The sequence below is a fragment of the Trichosurus vulpecula genome, chromosome 8, assembly GCF_011100635.1.
Source record: "Trichosurus vulpecula isolate mTriVul1 chromosome 8, mTriVul1.pri, whole genome shotgun sequence".
Classification (NCBI taxonomy): Eukaryota; Metazoa; Chordata; class Mammalia; order Diprotodontia; family Phalangeridae; genus Trichosurus; species Trichosurus vulpecula.
This window is the reverse complement of record NC_050580.1, coordinates 184,364,997-184,379,679: the sequence shown is the minus strand read 5'-3', so window position 1 is coordinate 184,379,679 and position 14,683 is coordinate 184,364,997. Positions and strand designations below refer to the sequence as shown.

Here is a 14,683-nt window from a genome sequence, read left to right as displayed (position 1 = left end):
TGGGTAGTACAAACGTAGGCAGAGAGATTTATCCCAAGGGTTTTTGTTTGCTGACTCCTGCTTGAGATGGTCTCTAAGGATCCCTTCTGGTTCTAAATTTATACTTTGAACATGTGACCATTGCTTCTCATATGCTGTTTTCTCCCCCTTTTACATCACCAACACTTCAAAACAGGATCTTTCTTAAGTCACTCATGAGGCCAATAGTGCATATATTTTTTGTCTCCATGCTTCTGATTTTTTCCTTGTTCTTTGTCCTCAGGTCATTTCAGTGTCTGTGATATCAGCTGAGTCAATGGATGGAGCAAACAACTCTGTGGTGTCTGAATTTGCCTTGCTGGACTGTCTGCTTCTTGGGAGATGAAGATTCTCCTCTTTTTCTTTTTCTTTTCATTTTATGTGGGAATTATACTGGGAAACTTCATTGTGTTCACGGTGATTTTTGATTCTTATTTTCACTCCCCTATGTACTTTCTGTTAGCCAATCGCTCCCTTATTGACCTTGGCCTATCTTCTAGTACAGTCACAAGGATGATCACTGGCATTTTTAGTAAATACAGAGTCATCTCCTTCACATGTTGCATGATAAAGATATTCTTTATCCATATCGTGGGAGGTCCTGCTCATAGCCATGGCCTATGACAGATACATGGCCATCTGTAAGCCTCTTCGCTACCTGACTATCATGAACCACAAAACATGCATTTGTTTTGTAGTGATAGCCTGGGTGATTGGGGTGATCCATGCTGTGTCTCAATTTGTTTTTGTTGTAAATTTGCCCTTCTGTGGCCCTAATAAAGTTGATGGCTTTTATCGTGACATCCCTAAGGTTGTGATACTTGCTTGCACAGATACCTCCTGGTTGGTATATGTGGTCACAGCCAACGGTTGGCTTATCTCCATGGGCACTTTCTTTCTCTTAATCATCTCCTACATTTTCATTTTGGTTACTGTCAGACATCACTCTTCGGCTGGTTTGTCCAAGGCTTTTTCCATACTCTTAGCCCATATCACTGCAGTGTTCTTGTTCTTTGTTCCCTGCTTCTCTGTTTATGCATGGCAAGTTCCCACTCTGTCACTGGATAAATTTTTGCTTATTCTAGTCTTTCTTGTCACTCCACTCTTGAATCTTGCCATATATACTTTGAGGAACAAGGATATGAAGTTGGCCATGAAAAGATTGACGAAGAAGCTTGTGAGATCTAGAAAAATCAGATGATGGACTTTTTTGAAGAAGATGAAAAGATGCTTTATGGTCATTTTGGCCAGCCTTGAACTAATGGAAGATCACCAGGAACTTGGAAGTGCATCTGCTTTCAGATTTCTGGTTATTTTTTTAAACAGATCATTATTCCAACATTGAAACAGATGGGCTCAGTAATGACATCTGTAAGAGTCATTTGAATGTTGCCTTATTGATGGAAAGGCATGGAAAGGTCAGCAAGACTGTGGAATGACACATACAAAGCAAGCACTGGTTGGAATTCTTTTTTAAATGAGTGTAACACCGTTGATCACCATGACAAATGTCTGATTTTTTTTTCTATTCAGCTCCAGAGCATGTACTTTTGATCCAGAGCTCAGTTCCATCTGTCATGTGCACCACCCAACATAACCACCAATGTCCCTATGCTTAATGCTGACTATAGAAAAGGTACCTGATGTATATATTTTGGCTTTGTTCCTTTCTTGGTGGTAATGCTTTCCTCTCAGTATTTCAGGGTTTGGTGTAGATAATCTAGTCCGATCAATAGTTCATATTCTCCATCCTACTGGTTCCTCTCACTTCTTATGTCATTGATTGTGTGACTTGCTAATTCAACTCTAATTCAAGAAGACATTACCTGAGGACATTATACACCAGTAACAAAAGCAGAAACATTACTGTACGGTGTGTTTAATTCATGGACCAGCAACCCAGCTCCCAATGAATCAGTCAATCAACAAGGAATAAATGATGAATGATAAAACATTTATTAAATACTTATTATTTGTCAGACATTATGCTAAGCACTGGTGCTGCAAATAAAAGAAATAGTCCTTGACCTCAAGAAGCTCATATTCTAATGGGAGAAGACAGTACATAAGAAGGGGAGTTAGCGTATTCCTAGCACCATGGTTTGGAAATGGTAGCTGGGAAATGATATGGAAGGCTGGTTCCGGGCAAGATAAGGTAAAAACCTATGTATAAGATCCCAGGGTGGTTCAAGAGGCAGAGTCCAATATTCTTATTTGAGGGGGATGAGAAGAATAAGAAGTATTTACTACACGCTGACTGTGTGTTCAACACTATGCTAACGGCTGGCAAAAAAAGGAAAAGTAAATGCAGCTTCTGCCTCCAAGGAGCTTACAGGCTAATGGGAAGACAACATGCATGTGAATAGCTATAGACAGGATGGATACAAAGTAGACGGCAGTTCTACACTTAGAGGAGGGAACAATAACAGCTGGGAGGCTGGGGCCAACCACTTTTAGAATGTCATGTTTGAGCTGAGTCTTCAAAGAAACCAGGGATCTTAAGGCAAGGTGATGAGCATTTATTAAGTACTAGCTGTGTACTGGACATGGTACTAAGTCCTAGGGATACAAATAAAAGCAAAAAGAAAGGCAGTCTTTGCCTTAAAAGAGATTACATTCTTTTAGGAGAAGACAACTGCAGTTCCATTTCTTTTTGGGAGGTCAAAAGAGAGCTGAAAACTGCAGGGAGGGAGGAAGGAGTTCCTAAAGCTTCTGTAGAAGTCCAGAAGGTAAGAGCAGAGCCAAGAAGGGAATGAAGGTGGGTTAGCTTGGGCCCCACTCTGAACATGGAAGGCTTGGGAGAAACTCATCAGTGGAAGGATGGGGCTGCCATGGCAGAGGACTAGTCCAGGGTGAGGACACCCTAGGTGTTGATGAAACCTGCAAGTGAAACTGCAGATGAGGCATGGTGTTTAAATCCAGAGAGTCATAAGCAGAGCTGAGAGGTTAGGTGGGGATGGATATCATCCCAGGTGCATAGGGAACTGCCAGTGTAAAGGCAAAGAAATGAGACTTAGAGCATCCGGTGTGAGGAATGAAAAGTAGATCAGTATGTTGAAAGGACTATGGGCAGGTAAGTGACACAATGGATATAGTACTGGGCATGAAGCTAGGAAGTTATCTTCCTGAGTTCAAATCTGGCCTCAGACACTTATTAACTTTGTGACTGTGGGCAAATCACTTAACCCTGTTAGCTTCAGTTTCCTTATGTGTAAGATGAGCTGGAGAAGGAAATGGCAAACCACTCTAGTATCTTTGTTAAGAAAACCTCAAATGGGGTCACAAAGAGTTGGACACAACTGAAGATGACTCAACAACAACAACAAATGGAAAGCACTACCAAGTACATGAAAGAAAACAATATATAAGAATGTTGGAAAGATTGGATGGGGTCAGGCTGCGAAGAGCTTTAAAGACCAAAAAGAGGTGTTTGTACCTGGTCCCAGAGGCAATAGGGTATTGCTGGAGTTTATTCCTAAAGGTAAAACCCCTTTGTGAGCTTGTCCCTGTCCCTACCTCCAACTGCCCCTACCTGAGTGTGTTTGGGCACAAAATAGTAGAAATTATGAAAGAAAGTAGCTTCACTGACATTTAACTATTAGCCTTTAAAGGAACTTGGTGCAGATGGGAATTAGTTGTCTGATTTTTGCATTTTTATCTTTGTTACCTTAGTTATTCAAAAAAGCATTCTAACTTTATTTCCTATACTTCTACTTTGGAACAGCAAAATTATATGACTTGAGCCTTCTGACAATTTAGCTTTTACGAGATGTCTTATTTGCCATTGATTTTCCAGATTCCTATTTCATGTCTAATTCAAAAGTATTTTATTAAGAACCTATCATATGCAATAAAAACCAGCAAGAAGAGATGGATAGAGAAATCCTATTTAAAATTACTACAGAATGTAAAATATTTTGGATTCTACTATCCAAGATATATGCAGGAACTATGCAGAAGCAACTACAAAAAACTATTTGTAAAAATAAAGATGGATATAAATAAATGGTAAAAAAACATTAATTGCTTGTAGATAGGATGAGCAATATGATAAGAAGACAATATTTTCTAAATAATTTTACTTATTCAATGCTATACCAGTCTAACTAGCAAAGGATTATTTTATAGAACTAGAAAAATAATAATGAAATTCATATGGAGGAAAAAAAAGTCAAGAATCTTAAGAAAAATAAAAAAAAGAAATGGGAACAAAAGAGTTCTAAGTGCCAGCTGTCAAACTATACTACGAAGCAGTTACTAAAGTAAGTTAGTGCTGGTTAAGAAATAGATCAGTGGGGACAGATTAGGTGCATAATACTCAGAAGCAAATCTGTTCAATAAACACAATGACATCAGTTACTGGAATAAGGACTCATTATTTGACAAAAACTGTGGGGAAAATTAGATCTTGTCTAATGGATCCTGTCAAGCAAAAGGGAGGGGAAAGAAAAAACATCTCTTTTTATCCATTTTAAAATATCACCCTACTTTCACTCTTTCGGTTGAGAAACTTGGCTCATTTCACAGAAAAAACTAAGGACATTCAGAGAGAACTCCCTCTTATCTTTTACTTACTTCAAATCACTCAGATGACTTCTACATTAATTTCCTCCTTCACTTGTTTCTCTAATGAAGAAGCAGCCCTTCTCTTTGCCAAGGTGAACCCTCCTATATGAGCAAGTGATTCTGTTCCTTCTCATCTCCATCAGATTCCCCCTCCTCCCCATTCTTTCACTAATCTTCAATTTCTTCTTGTCTTCCGGCTGCTTCCTGACTGACTACAAACATATCCATATGTCCCCAATCCTACAATGCACCTCTTCCCCCCCTGCCCCATTAGGAGCTTTGGAAGGAGGAAGGAAAGAGAGAGAGAGAGAGAGAGAGAGAGAGAGAGAGAGAGAGAGAGAGAGAGAGAGAGAGAATGTCAGAAAATCAGAAAATTCTAGCATACACAACTCCTGTCATTGGACCTCTGCTTATAAAGGTCACAAGTTTATAGCTAGCTCTAATTCTCTTTCATCTAAAAGCAGCAGAGAACACAGAGGCAAAAAATAGAGGCTTTCTGTATTCACCTGCTACAGGTTGGCCTAAGTGGAGAGATTCTAAGGACTTTGTCCCCATGAAGAGACTTACAGTATGTCTTCCTTCAGTCCTAGTCAGGAGAGGGAAACTTGAGTCTCCTCATTCTTCTCCATCTCCTCCCTCTGACATCAGCCCCCTCTGATCTCCCCCACAATTCTATAGCTACTATAGAATTCCAGCACAGGCTCAGAAGGTCATGTGAAGAATTGCATCAAATCAATTCATGCTCAAGTTCGTGAAGGATCTCTTATTGGCCAATCTCTATTACACTCTTCCTCTTGTTTAAAAAAATTTGCAGCCTTTGGGGAATGACCAAGGTCCATTTTGAATACAGTATCTGTGTCTCCAATTCAGAACTGTCCTCGATAGTTTTGTCCTTTCACTTACTCCCCCGCCTTTATTACTTGCCTCCCCATCTCTAATGGACCAATGGTTCTCATTCCCCTTTTAAAATTAGGAGATTTTCAGAACACTCCTAAAATGAGTCCTTGCTTGGCGATGTCAGGGCTTTGTGGCCATATACACACCACCTAGAAAATGTAGTCAAGAGAATCCTCTCAAGCCACAACGGCTTCTCGTCTGAAAGCATTGTGAGAAATCAAGTTCTGTGGTGATTTCTCCTTGTTTGTGTTCAGTACATCAAGAAAATTATTTCTACTTTGCATCACTTTGGAAACTACTGTGAGGATAAAATGAGATAATGTATGTTACTGCAATTTGAAATCTATAAGATATTGGGTGGTAATTCAGAAAAGGTAAAATAAAAACTTTTTCCTATTGATATATTATGAACAAACTTTTCTCAGTTAGGATTCCTTACATCTAGGAGCCTTTAGAGAATTGAGGAGAATGGAAACTATTCTCAGCTAAGGAAAATAAGGGAGGAATTCAAGGAAAGGGCAGGGAGGAGAGATGAATCTAGGCAGGCTGATTCAAGCTCAGGAAGGACAAGCTCCAACTCTCTGGAATATGAACTTTATAATTTGTGCTTTTATCCAAATCAACAAATGACCTCTCCTAATTTCCCATTCTCCATGGATCTCAAGTAAAAATGGGACATTTTTAGGTTACTTCTAGTGTAAAGAATATTTAAAGTGGCCCTCTCTGTTAATCACAATTGATTCAATCATAGAACAGTTCCAGCAAAGTCTGAACAGATTTGAGAATCTTCAAAATCACCATTTATTTAGTCCTTATGGTTTATACAATGCTGTATCATACATGCTGGTAAATCCAAAGTTTATATGAGATAATGATTCCTAATGTTATGGAGCTTCAGAGTCTATTAGGAATATTTTTTTTTTCTTTCATCTTGAGACCTGTTACTTTCTTTAGGTTTTTTCTTTTCTTTTCTCTCTCTCTCTTTCTTTCTCTCTTTCTTTTTTATTTTTCTTCATATATTTTATTTAATATTTTAGTTTTCAACATTGATTTCCACAAGATTTTGAGTTACAAATTTTCTCCCCATTTCTTCCCTCCCCCCATTCCAAGATGGCATATATTCTGATTGCCTCATTCCCCAGTCAGCTCTCCCCTCTTTCACCCCATTCCCACCCCCCCATCCCCTTTCCCCTTACTTTCTTGTGGGGCAGGATAGATTTCTATGCCCCATTCCCTATATGTCTTGTTTCCCAGCTGCATGCAAAACGTTTTTAAAAAATTTTTTAAGCATCTGCTTTTAAAACTTTGAGTTCCAAATTCTCTCCCCTCTTCCCTTCCCACCCACCCTCCCTAGGAAGGCAAGCAATTCAACATATATCACACATGTATCATTATGAAAAACACTTCCACAATGCTAATGTTGTGAAAGGCTAACTATATTTCCTTCCATCCTATCCTGTCCCCCTTTATTCAGCTTTCTCCCTTGACCCCGTCCCTTTTCAAATGCGTTTACTTTTGATTACCTCCTTCCCCTATCTTCCCTCCCTTCTATCATGCCCCCCTTTTTATCCCCTTTGCCCTACTTTCCTGTGGAGTAAGATATCTAATTGAGTGTGTATGCCATTCCCTCCTCAAGTTGAATCTGATGACAGTAAGATTCACTCATTCCCCCTCACCTTCCCCCTCTTCCCTTCCAACAGAACTGCTTTTTCTTGCCACTTTTATGTGAGATAATTTACCCCATTCTATCTATCCCTTTCTCCCTCTGTCAATATATTCCTCTCTGACCCCTTAAATTTATTTCATTTTTTTAGATATCACCCCTTCATATTCAACTCATCCTGTGCCCTCTGTCTATATTCCCTTCAACTTCCCTAATACTGAGAAAGGTGTCCTGAATTACACACATCATCTTTTCATGTAGGAACGTAAACATAACAGTTCAACTTTAGTAAGTCCCGTATGAATTCTCTTTCTTGTTTACCTTTTCATGCTTCTCTTGATTCTTGTGTTTGAAAGTCAAATTTTCTATTCAGCTCTGGTCTTTTCATTGAGAAAGCTTGACAATCCTCTATTTTATTGAAAATCCATATTTTGCCTTGGAGCATGATACTCAGTTTTGCTGGGTAGGTGATTCTTGGTTTTAATCCTAGCTCCTTTGACCTCCAGAATATCATATTCCAAGCCCTTTGATCCCTTAAGTTAGAAGCTGTTAGATTTTGTGTTCTTCTGATTGTGTTTCCACAATACTCAAATTGTTTCTTTCTGGCTGCTTGCAGTATTTTCTCCTTGACCTGGAAACTCTGGAATTTGGTGACAAAATTCCTTTTTGGCATATTTTTCAAGAGGCGATGGATGGATTCTTTCAATTTATATTTTACCCTCTGGTTCTAGAATATCAGGGCAGTTTTCCTTGATAATTTCTTGAAAGATGATGTCTAGGCTCTTTTTTTGATCATGGCTTTCAGGTAGTCCAATAGTTTTTAAATTATCTCTCCTGCATCTATTCTCCAGGTCAGTGGTTTTTCCAATGAGATATTTCACAGTGTCTTCCATTTTTTCATTCCTTTGGTTCTGTTTTATAATATCATGATTTCTCACAAAGTCACTATTTTCCACTTGCTCCAATCTAATTTTTTTTTTTAAATTTCATTTTTTTTAAATGCAATTTATTTATTTAACATATTTGGTTTTCAGCATTGATTTTCACAACAGTTTGAATTACAAATTTTCTCCCCATTTCTGCCCTCCCCCCCCCACTCCAAGATGGCGTATATTCTGGTTGCCCTGTTCCCCAGTCAGCCCTCCCCTCTATCACCCCCCTCCCCTCTCATCCCCTTTTCCCTTCCTTTCTTGTAGGGCAAGATAAATTTCTACGCCCCATTGCCTGTGTATCTTATTTTTTAGTTGCATACAAAAAGTTTTTTTGTTTTTGAACATCTGATTTTAAAACTTTGAGTTCCAAATTCCCTTCCCTCTTCCCTTCCCACCCACCCTCCCTAAGAAGTTGAGCAATTCAACCTAGGCCACACATGTATTATTATGTATAACCCTTCCACAATACTCATGTTGTGAAAGGCTAACTACATTTTGCTCCTTCCCAACCCATCCCGCTTTATTGAATTTTCTCCCTTGACCCTGTCCCCTTTCCAAAGTGTTTGTTTTGATTACCTCCCCCCCATCTGCCCTCCACTCCATCATCCCCCCGCCTTTTATTTATTTTTTTTATCTTCCTCCCTCTTCTTTCCTGTGGGGTAAGATACCCAACTGAGTATGTATGGTATTCCCCCTCAGGCCAAATCTGATGAGAGCAAGGTTCACTCATTCCCCCCTCACCTGCCCTCTCCCCTCCTCCCATAGAACTGCTTCCTCTTGCCACCTTTATGCGAGATAATCCACCCCATTCTATCTCTCCCTATCTCCCTCTCTCAGTATGTTACTCTCTCATCCCTTAATTTCATTTTATTTCTTTTAGATATCTTCCCTTCATCCTCAACTCACCCTGTGTCTGCTCTCTCTCTTTTACATATATATATATACACATACATACATATACACATAGATACATACATACATACACATTCACTTATATATATACTTAAACATATATATATATATATGCATATATATATATATATATGCATATTCCCTTCAACTACCCTAACACTGAGGTCTCATGAATCATACTCATCATCTTTCCATGTAGGAATGTAAACAAAACAGTTCAACTTTAGTAAGTCCCTTGCAATTTCCGTTTCTTGATTACCTTTTCATGCTTCTCTTGATTCTTGTGTTTGAAAGTCAAATTTTCTATTCAGTTCTGGTCTTTTCACTGAGAAAGCTTGAAAGTCCTCTATTTTATTGAAAGTCCATATTTTGCCTTGGAACATGATACTCAGTTTTGCTGGGTAGGTGATTCTAGGTTTTAATCCTAGCTCCATTGACCTCCGGAATATCGCATTCCAAGCCCTTCGATCTCTTAATGTAGAAGCTGCCAGATCTTGGGTTATTCTGATTGGGTTTCCACAATACTCAAATTGTTTCTTTCTGGCTGCTTGCAGTATTTTCTCCTTGATCTGGGAGCTCTGGAATTTGGCAACAATATTCCTAGGAGATTTCTTTTTGGGATCTATTTGAGGAGGCGATCGATGGATTCTTTCAATTTCTATTTTGCCCTGTGGCTCTAGAATATCAGGGCAGTTCTCCTTGATAATTTCCTGAAAGATGGTATCTAGGCTCTTTTTTTGATCATGGCTTTCAGGTAGTCCAATAATTTTTAAATTATCTCTCCTGGATCTATTTTCCAGGTCAGTGGCTTTTCCAAGGAGATATTTCACATTGTCTTCCATTTTTTCATTCCTCTGGTTCTGTTTTATAATATCCTGATTTCTCATAAAGTCACTAGCTTCCACTTGCTCCAATCTAATTTTTAAAGTAGTATTTTCTTCAGTGGTCTTTTGGACCTCCTTTTCCATTTGGCTAATTCTGCCTTTCAAGGAATTCTTCTCCTCATTGGCTTTTTGGAGCTCTTTTGCCATTTGAGTTAGTCTATTTTTTAAGGTGTTGTTTTCTTCAGTGTATTTTTCAGTATTTTTTTGGGTCTCCTTTAGCAAGTCATTGACTTGTTTTTCATGGTTTTCTCGCATCCTTCTTATTTCTCTTCCCAATTTTTCCTCTACTTCTCTAACTTGCTTTTCCAAGTCCTTTTTGAGTTCTTCTATGGCCTGGGGCCAGTTCATGTTTTTCTTGGAGGCTTTGGTTGTAGGCTCTATGACTTTGTTGTCTTCTTTAGGCTGTATGTTTTGGTCTTCTTTGTCACCAAAGAAAGAATCCAAAGTCTGAGACTGGATCTGGGCGCGTTTTCGCTGCCTGGCCATATTCCCAACCAACTAACTTGACCCTTGAGTTTTTCAGTGGGGTATGACTGCTTGTAGATTACAGAGTTCTATGTTCTACGTTTGGGGGGGAGGTGCCAGCTCTGTCAGAGCCGCACTCCTCCTTCCCCAAGGACCCCCAGTCCAGACTGGGCTCAGATCTTCGGCAGGCTGTGCACCCCTGCTGTGATCCGCCACTTAATTCCTCCCACCAGGTGGGCCTGGAGCCGGAAGTAACAACAGCTGTAGCTGCCCCACCTCCGCTGCCCCCGGGGCTGGAAGCCGAACCGCGAACTCCTTCCACTCCCACAGCTTTTCCCACTAACCTTCTCCGCAGTCTTTGGTGTTTGTGGGTCGAGGGGTCTGGTAACTGCCGCAGCTCACATATTCAGGGCGCTAGGGCCCCCTCCGCCCGGCTTCTGGTCTGGATCGTCCACGCCGCTCAGGCTGGGCTCTGCTCCACTCCGTTCCCAGCTCCCAGCTCCCAGCTCCCAGCTCCGTGTGGAATAGAGCTCACCCAGAGACCATCCAGGCTGTCCTGGGCTGGAGCCCTGCTTCCCTCTGCTGTTCTGTGGGTTCTGCCGTTCTAGAATTGGTTCAGAGCCATTTTTATAGGTTTTTGGAGGGACTTGGGTACGGAGCTCACTCTAGTCCGTGCTTACCAGCCGCCATCTTCCATTTTATTTTTTAATCTCCAATCTAATTTTTAAGGTAGTATTTTATTCACTGGTCTTTTGGACCTCCTTTTCTATTTGACTAATTCTGCTTTTCAAGGCATTCTTCTCTTCATTGGCTTTTTGGAGCTCTTTTGCCATTTGAGTTAGTCTATTTTTAAGGTGTTGTTTTCTTCAGTATTTTTGGGGGTCTCTTTTAGCAAGTCATTGACTTGTTTTTCATGGTTTTCTTGCATCACTCTCATTTCTCTTCCCAATTTTTTCCCTGCTTCTATTTCCAAATGCTTTTTCAGTTCTTCCATGGCCTGAGCCCAATTCATATCCTTCTTGGAGGCCTTTCATGTAGCCTCTTTGACTTTGTTGACTTCTTCTGGCTGTATGATTCGATCTTCTTTGTCCCAAAAAAAGGAATCTAGAGTTTGAGTTTGGAGTTTGAGTCTGAGCTCATTTTCACAGCCTGTTCATGTTCCCAGACAACTACTTGACCCTTGAGCTTTCTGTCAGAATATGACTGCTTGTAGAGTGGACAGTACTTTGTCCCAAGCTTTAGGGTCCAAGCACTGCTGTTTTCAGAGCTACTTCTACTCCACCATCACCTCAGGTTCTGTCACAGCAGCGCTCCTCCTCCCCCACGAACCACCAACCAGGACAATTCAGATCCAAGCAGGGCACAGGAAGAGAATCTGCCTTTGTGCCCACAAAGTGCTCCTTGCATGCCCTTTCTGATCTGCTGCTAGATTCCCCCCACCGTGTGAGCCAGGGACTTGGGAAGCCACTGATGCTGGCACTCTGGAGGCAGCCTCAGGAGCTCCCTGCTATTGCTACTGCCACCACTGCACAACCTCCTTCACCCCAGAGCTGGCCGCCAGACTGCTCTGAACTCAATCCAGCAGCTTTCCCCTAACCTGCTCTTTGGTGTTTGTGGGTTGAGAAGTCTAATGACTGCCACAGCTCACTGTTTCATGGCCCCAAGGCCTCTTCCAGCTGACTAACTCTGGGTCTGGTCTGTCTTGGTGCAGCCAATGCTGGGCTGCCCTCCACTCTCAGTACCATGCAATAGACCCTTCCCGGCTACCATCCAGGCTCTCCTGGGCTGGAGATTTGTTTCCCTCTGCTGTATAGTGGGTTCCGTAGCTCTATAATTTGTTCAGAGCCATTTTTTACAGGTGTTTGGAGGGATTTGGTGGGGAGCTTAAGCAAGTCCCTGCTTTCCTGCTGCCATCTTGCCTCTGCCTCCCACTTTCTCTTTCTTTTTTTTTTAAACCTCAAATTCTGAATCACATTTTTAGTTTCTTGCCTGTCACCATAAGAAAGACATTAGTCCCATAAATCTCAGGGAGACAGATTATCCTTTCCTAAATTGTAAAGTGAGGAAGTAGGGTTAGACATTTCTAGGCAATTGTTTCTGAAAGCAGTTAGGAGCCTTATTTATTTGTTGTTAATGGTAGTTAAATGATGTTCTAGGGTTTCCTGAATCTAGCACATTCATGCAGTTGTGAATCAATGAATAGGAAAGGATTTTGGTTTTTTATTTGAAGCAGAGAGATTTCTTTTACTCTTTTTTTTTAAGTTTCAAATTCTTTCTCCTCCTCCCTCCATCTCTGAATGAGAAGGCAAGGAAAACAAAACCTATTACAAATATGTATATTTATGCAAAACTCATTTCTGTATTAGTTGTGTTATGGAAAAAAAAGCAAGAAAAAAGAAAGAGAAAAAAATATGCTTCACTTTGCACTCTGGGTCCATCAGTTCTCTATCTAGAGGTAGATAGCATGTTTCATTATGAGTCCTTTGGAATTGTTGTGGGTCATTGTATTGACCAGAGTTACTAAGTCTTTAAAAATTGATTATCTTTACCATATTGCTGTTATTATATGGATTGTTCTCCTGGTTCTGCTCTTACTAAATTTGCATAGTTCATAAAGACCTTCCCAGGTTTTCTCAGAAAGCTTCATTAAGTAATTCTTGCTGACTTTGTGACACAGAGGCATCACCACACAAACTTTTGGTATGTACAAAAAGACTCGGGCAGCTTTTAGCACAGTGCAACACACAGAATATCACCAAAGATACACATAACATGTAAAAGGTGAAAATAGAGGCACATTGGTAAATGTAGGCAGGAGCAAGATTCCTAAAGCCAATGATTTCACATTTGTTTTTCATCTCTCTCTTTTTTAATTCCAAATACTTCTGAAACCACAGACTACCAGCCTGGCCTATAGCAAAACACTGACTCAGTGATTTACTCTTCATGATTTTATATGCTACATCGGAGTGGAAAAAGAAGTTGACTCTCCTATAAAGGATATTGCTGCTGCCTCCCTGTCCCACTAGTCAACCACCTTGCCCCCCTAATGTGATGTTTACTTACATGGTGGTTACTTCCTTACTTAGATGGTGGTTACACTATGGCACTGGCTTTTATTTCAAATCTTCCTTTTTACCCCAAGGCAGTATTTATCTATCAATTCTGTGCATACTTTTTCCTTCACCATCTCTATCATTCCAAAAAGGTTTATACTTCTGTGGCATTATTTTACATCAACTAATACATTATTTTCTCCAGTGCATAAGAAACAGGTCTCTGCATCTCCACTACCCTCTCTGTTTTATTGCCAGATAAATGTTTCAAGGCTTTTTCCTTAGGGAAATCCAGTGTACCTCTAAAATACAACTACCAGAGGAAAGCCAATCATGAGCTGGATCTCAGTAGCATAGAGCACAAACATTCAGGAAATCAATTATTTTCCTTAGTAGGAAAATTCATTATCTTGAAAAGTGATTATAGGAGGGACAATTAAATACCCTGGCTTTCTCTGATGCCTGATCCTGCCTCATATCCTGTGTCAGAACTGGTATGTAAGTGAGATTATTTTAAATTCTATCATACCATTTCACAGATGTTTTTTTCATCCTTACAGCTGCATTTCGATTTAGGCCTCTCATTCTCCCCTGTCTTTCCTCCGAATGTTTCTGTATCTATTTCATTTGAGATCTATTATCATTAAACTCATGACTTGGAAAATCAGACTTTTTCCAATGAATGTATAGAATCTTTAGACCATACACTTAGTTGAATCTTAGATTACATGTTCACTTCTATCCAAAGCATCACCAACAAATGTCCATGTAGTCTTAATTTTTACACTTCCAGTGCTAGGGAACTTAACACTCCTGGAGGCAACTCAATTCATTCCACTAACATTTATTAAATTCTAACTATGAGTAAGGGTCCTGTGCTAGCACTCTGGACACAAAGACTATCATAGAGCAATAGGCAGGCACTGAAGATGTTTGAACAGGGGTGTAATACAATCAGTTCTGTTTTAGGAATATTAATTTGGTAGCAATGTGGAGGATAGATTGAAGGGGAAAGAGACTGGATGCAGAGAGACCAACTAGGAACTTACTGCAATGGTGAGAAATAATTAGGGACTGAACCAGGCAGAGACTGTGGGAGTGGAGAGAAGGGAATAGATGCAAGAGATGTTATGAAGGTATGAGCAAGAAAATTTGGCAACTGACTGTGTGTGGGAAGGAAAGAACACAAGAAAAGTAAAAGACAGTGCTGAGATTGTGAACCTGGGTGACTGGCATGATGGTGCTCTCCACAGATATTGGGAAGTTTGAAGGAGAGATAGATTTTTGGGA

The 14,683-nt window shown here is 40.2% G+C and overlaps 1 pseudogene; it reads left to right on the top strand.

Moving 5' to 3' along the window:
- The first annotated feature begins 277 nt into the window (after window positions 1-277).
- On the top strand, window positions 278-1,219 carry LOC118829788 (annotated as a pseudogene).
- The last annotated feature ends 13,464 nt before the right edge of the window (window positions 1,220-14,683 follow it).